Genomic DNA, 6,906 nt, shown 5'->3' on the forward strand with positions numbered 1-6,906 from the left:
CATCAGTTACCTTGTCTGACATAATATCATGATATGTATTTTCCAACTTGTTTGACTTTATATGTGCTGTACCTACATGTATATTATGACATGGGTTTTACAGCTGATTTTGATCAAATAATTATGAGAATGTACAATATTATGTATTTTTATCAAAAACTCATGAATTCAGTTTTCACAAAATAAACGACTGCTTTACTCTACTTAATCTATTAGCTTTTACTGTGTGTCAGTATGGTCCTATGGTCCTATGGTCCTATGGTCAAATAAGTCCCGGACTGTCCCCGCTTTCAAGGTGACTCTTTCAAAACGGTCATGGCATGGTTTGTTAACAAAGTTGATGGCATTTGATTAGTCAAATTGTCATCACATCGTTAACATCATCCAATTGTCCCCTCACATTTTCCCCATAAAATGGACATGCATCCCTAAGGTTCCCCGTGGGAGAGTCGATTTATTGTAGGGGTACTGGAAAGTAGGCGAAACAGGAATAGGCCAAACAGGAAATAGGCCAAACAGGAAATAGGCCAAACAGGAAATAGGCGAAAAAGGAATAGGCGGAACAGGAATAGGCGGAACAGGAATAGGCGAATCAGGAATAGGCGAAACAGGAATTTTGTAGGCGAAACAGGAATAGGCGAAACAGGAATAGGCGAAACAGGCATAAACCCATGATACATGCGCAATGCCTAAGATATTATTATGTTCATCATTATATTTTCATTTCACCATTTTTCAGAACGGTTTACGGTGACTTGGGACAATGTCCAGAAGTTGGAGAAATCCCGCCAGCATGGCAAATCAAAAGAAGCATCAAAGATGCACCTTTTGGGCAATGCCTTTGCAACAGTAAACCGCATCCCTGTTCCCCCAACTCCCTCGCCACATCCGGAGGCTGCTCTATTACGGAATGCTGGAGACATACCTGTTGAGGTAAAAACAGTATATTTTAACCGTTAATTGACATATTTCTTAAACATAAATCAAGTCACATTTACCATCCTTGGCCTTTTAAGGACAATGACGCCACGAACATGTACGTGGCACAACCTTCCGTTCATCCATAAAGGGAGCGCTTCAGCAGGGAGAAGCTGGCCGTATTTATGGACTGACTGGGATTTCATTGTTTTCTGGGTTGATTCATTGTAACGTTCTTGTTCGGTTTTTTAAGGAGTTCATGCCATCAGAAGAGCACGTGGGCAGAGAAGAGGAATACGTGCGCGTAATCATATCTGAAATTCTGTGCACTCATGTGGACAGTTTCCAATAATGTGCAACCCTTGAATTTTCGGAACGACCTTACCGTGAGGAAAGTGCCATGAAGTCCAAAATCGTAAGTAATACTGAAGATGTCACGGCAGTCATTTGCAAAACTAAAATCATTTTAAACCGATGACGATGCAATTACCACCATATCTTCTGAAAAATAATTTTTTGTTTTATCGACTGTTTGCACCGATATCATATGATGGTTGAGAAAAAAAATCACCCAAATTTGTTGTATTGAGGTTACCTTTGGAGAAATGATAAGCATAGGAAAATAATAATGTTACCCCGTCACATTGTCGTCGAAATATGTCAGGTTGAAAAACCTTACTTTCATCTTTTTATCATATATAGATTCCACTCGGTGTCATCAATGCAAATCCATGCACCAATCAAGGCGTTTGTTCGATAATGGACGTCATGGGAAATGTGGTTCCCGAAGATTCGAATACAGTTGTATTTGGCGATGGTGGGAGTGTCAAACTCATGAACAATGTCCGTTCCATACGGTTAAGTGCTCTCACCCCAAAGGACCGTTTTGAATATATTGAGCCTCAGGCATAATATTTTCATAAACGAATGACGCTGATGCAGGTAAACCAATTGTTTTCCTATACCTTGTATATTTAAAGATGATTTACATTGATTGTTATTGTAGAACGACACCAAAGTATCATTATGTACTTACTGTAGTTACTTTGATTTCCTTCCTAACATCCCATTATCGAAATGAAGACATATTCCCTGCTGCCCCCCCCCCCTCGTTTCAGTCTGTGGTTACCAATTCATGAATTGTTTATTTCAGGACATATCCAATCAATACATGAAAGGCGATAGCGCAAGGCAAAGGGGAACCCTGGCAAACATTAAGGGGGTAATGGACCAGCGATATGTTACGGGGAAGGTCACAGATTGTTTCAACGCTTTTGCGGACATAATGCGAATCACCACCGAAGGCTTCCTGGTGTTGCTAGCTCGGGACATGCTCAAACAAACACCGACCATCGGGTTAGCAGAAATGGTGAATTCCATCATGTATACTGTTTACCAATCCCCAATGACAGGTAATTGATGAGTTGATGTAGGTTTGATGACGACATGTCAAAGTATTCAGGGCACGGATTTGCTTACAGGTTTTTAATTGAAAATCATTCATTAATTCGTTCGTTCGTTCGTTAGTGCATTTGGCTTGCTACATTCACGGAATTTTTAGTGCCCCACTGCTGATGTCTGAAAATTATTGTATTGTAGCTTTGCAATATGTCCAGGAAGGTTACGATAGTAACGATGACACGAGTGATGCCCCATTTTCGAAATACTGCTATTGCAATAAAGGTAAGTTACATTACTGTACACTGAAGACATTGGACGTTACGGCCTCATGTTACGCAATTCTTGGTTAAAGGTCAACAGTTCCTCCTCACGACGCATAGTATACTTCGCTTCAAAATGTTGACGAATGTAGCATATATATCGGTAACATTTTCACAATTGATAATTCATTAATTGAATGAAATTGAACTTTCAGAAATAGGAAAACCTATGATTCAGTGTGAGGCTGGTGGAAAGTGCAAGGGGAGGGAGTGGTACCACCACGACTGCTTGGACAAACTACCGAAGTCTGACAAGCATTGGTACTGCTCTCCCAAGTGCCGGAAAACGAATCACTCGGTGTACTGCTCTTGCCACAAATTCAAACCAGGACAGACAATGATGCAGTGTTCTAATGGCGACCGGTGCAAGGGCCTGGAGTGGTGGCACCTCATTGCGTAGGCCTGGAAAAAGCACCAGGTAAGTTTACAGGTTTGGATTTGAAAAACAGGGAAATATCGTTAAACAATGAAAGAGGAGAAGTCCACAATGATATAGTGAATGCAATGGATTCCAACATGTCTGTCGCATTGGATTTGACACGCTGCATCACCCAATTCTCCTCCGCCTTTTCAAGCCATTAGCGGTTGGTTATGGCAGAGTTCGTAATTTTACACATTAAAGGCCATATATCTAGGTTTTTTTTGCCATTTTCTGCTGTAAGACGATTTCAAAAGTGTACCTAACACTTTATACAATACAGAAAACCAAATGCAATTAGCTCCATCCATTTTGAAGATATAGCCAATTATGTGTTTGACAACTTGATTACCTAATCAGGCTAGCAACTGGCTTGTTAGAGCCAGGCGGCGGGTTCAGCAAAAGTTGTGATGTAGATCAGGTTATCTGTACATGTCATGCAATCATAAAAGCAGGAGGGCCTTAATTAATTATGCACACCTGGAAGTAATTTGTTTCATTCACTATGGTGTATTGTGTGGCTCCGAATTGTGTCAAGGCTAGCACAAAGAACAATCGAATGACGGATAGGACCCATTTTCATGAATTTCCAAAGCCAGTTGAACGAGAGAGAGGAAGCTGTGGATTCGGAAGTGCAAACGTTTGGAGTGTTGGAAGCCTGGACCTTCGGCCAAACTTTGCAGTGATCACTTTATCGATACGGATTATCACATGAAGCCGGATATCTGCATCCAAATGAATATCAAATGCCACTTGTTAAAAACAGCTGTTCCAACCATGTCAATTGCATTTAATGCCCGAGGCTGCTGAGGTCGGTTGTTATACATAATGTGTAGGCCCTATTGGGGCCTGTGATACCGCATAGTGTCTTCTTGTGTTCCAGCCATAGCAAGGTGACAGCGACACAGGTCAGTGTCAGTGACAGCCACTGTCAATGACAGATTATTGTCATCTGACATCTAGGCCTATCTAACGTTGCACGGCATTATATCGTCACGTCAAGATGATTGTGCATAATACCGTCACTTTTCAATAGTAGTTCAGCGTCATGACATAACTGGCGATACAACACAGACGAGGCGAAACAATATTGTGCAACATTATGCCGTGGTCACACTGGGGTTTTAACACGAATTGAATTCGAATTAAAACGTTGATACGTATTGGGGCGTCACACTCAATTCGGTTCATACCGATCTCAATCCGCTTTAACCAACACGGTTCTTAAACCGAATTGAATGCGAATCAGCTAATCCGAATCAACGAAACCGTATTGAGATTTCAAGTGTGACGCGCTTGATACGAATTAAGGTTTTCGATCGCACTGCGCATGCGCCCGGCGCATGGAAAGTGACCTTTGACCGCGGGAACTAGTGCTCCGAACTAGTTAACTGGTGTATTTAAATTATCTCATTAACTCAAATCGTTTTTCGTTATGCCATAGAATAGGGAAAAAAATCAACTCCCTTGCACGTGACTTGCATTGCCATTTCCTGGCAAGGTATGTTGCCGCCGGTTCGTTGGTCAAAGGTACGCTGGTCAGGAACATTGTCGCGGCGGGGTTTTCCCCGGTTTTGGCCTCGTTTTCGAGGGCGAGGCCGGGATTCTCCGCATTTAGCGACGGTGGTGTTGACTCGCTGAGGACACTCCTCTTTGACCCGAACTTTGGCAATAGGCATGGCCGGGAGATGGAAATGGTCAAGCACCTTACGCGATTTTAACTTGTTAATAATGACTGTGTGATACTGTGATATTATACTTATATGTTTTGTACTTGTAAATTTTATTCTCCCTTAAGGGAGGTTAATAAATAATAATAATAATAATAATAGATGGCGCGTCGTTAGTATGCATTGAGTGTGGCGCGTTTTAAACCGATTTGAATGCGTATTCGGGCCAGTGTGACGCGACCGTTCTGAAACTGGATTAACCAATTCGTATTCCGGAGAGCGCTCTACGGAATTCGGTTTCATCTGCAACCGTCTATCAACGTCTTCTTTGCTATATCGGCAGGTCTGCCATGCAAATTGATTAACCACAAATTCTAATCAATTTCGTCCGAATGATCACTCTCATTATGATCTAGTGATATTAATGGCTCGAACATGTACGGCTCAACGTTTAAATATCCTTCTGTATCGACCAAAACATCCTCAAATTCACTGCTCTCACTCTCTGAACTGTATGCGGAAGCCATCTTGCTTTGTTCTGACTGGCCTGATCTACGTCATCAAAAAATCCCTAGCGGCCACATGTGGAACTAATCTAAAGTTGTGTGTGGTGGGAAATTCAAATAGTTTAAAATTGAAAATTGAAATAACTAAATAATGACTTTATTATTAGAATTTTTTTAATGTCTGGGATCTTGTTTTTTTAACCCTCAACATATTTCATGAGTATCAAGCATGTTTTCAAACCTTGATATATGGCCTTTAAGTGAAAAAATAGTGTTTCTGTTCTTTTTTTAAAATGAATCTTTCAGCTGAATGGACTGAGCCGACTGAATATCACGGCAAAAAATTACTCTTGGCTAAGGTACTGTGAGGTATTTTAATGTGTTTGGAGGGTTACTTTGGCCTTGACGAATACCATTGCGATCCTTCCGCTTATTGTTCTTTTCACCAACCCTTATATCTGAAGCTTTCTCAATTACAGAGGGCGATTGGATATGTCATGTTTGTCACCAAGGTGACAAGGTTCTTGAATACTCCAAAGCCGTGTGTCTGGCGGGACTGCTCGACATGTCCCGAAGACGAGCTGTCCGCGACAATGATGGCAACGCCATCATTGCCTTTTGGTTTGTAGATATGGTCCAATTCCATCAGATGCGTCACCATATTTACGTCTCTCATGCTCATAGAGTTATCACTGGTAAGCTGTTAAGACGGACGTCACTCGATCATAGACGTATTGATTTGTTAGACCTCTGTCTTATTGACAATAAATGAACTATATCCCCCTACTTTCCATCGGTTGACAAATATGGAAGGGGCTTTTTGTCGTCTTTTTGTAGCAATTAATAGTTTTCGAGACATTACTTTTGCCCGAATGGCCCGGGCTTAAAACTATATAATGCCAATGGTCCTAAAGATTATAATTTACATTTCCTCAAGATTATAGGCAATATTCATTTTGGAGTACAACTAATGTGAGTTGATCAATCGCTCAATTTATACCTGCTTGAAATTATGATATACATGTAGATTTAGAAGTTGATATTCATTGGATTACAAGAAAGGCTCTTTCACGGTTTAAGAAGGGCTTCGGGGAAAGCATGTTACCCGCCCTTCCATGATCTATATAGAACACAATTACCACCCCCCCCCCCCACACCCCCCCCCCCCCCAACCTCCAGATCCATTCGTCGATCTGGTTAACATTTACTGTAATTATTTGATATTTTAGGTGTCAGTGGTTGTCTCCCCATCGACCGAAAGCACGATATCACCTAGAACCGAACAGCTAATGTGGTGGGAAAAGAAGGCCGAAACAAACCGCTGGACCTGGAAAATGAAAACTTGAATCGCCAGTTTATGACAAACCTAAAGCTACGCGGCAGAATCACGCCCGAAACGGCACAGAGGATCGGGATGTTTGTTGGACCTGAAGGCAGGTCCCTGGAGAGGGATGTTTTTAAAACCATTGGGGAAACCTATCACTGCAATGGGTTTCCCGAACGGTTTTGTGTCAAGAAAGAGGTCACGGAGTTCGTGGAAATGTACGAAAAAGATTACCTATGGAAAGACATCCCTTGTCGGTCGCATCTCTCCTTCCGATGTGTGAGGCACGAACGACCTCAGTTCACATGGCAGCAAGAGAGGAAGTTCGTGGAGAAAATCCGGACACTGA

This window comes from Lineus longissimus, chromosome 7 (assembly GCF_910592395.1).
Source record: "Lineus longissimus chromosome 7, tnLinLong1.2, whole genome shotgun sequence".
NCBI lineage: Eukaryota > Metazoa > Nemertea > Pilidiophora > Heteronemertea > Lineidae > Lineus > Lineus longissimus.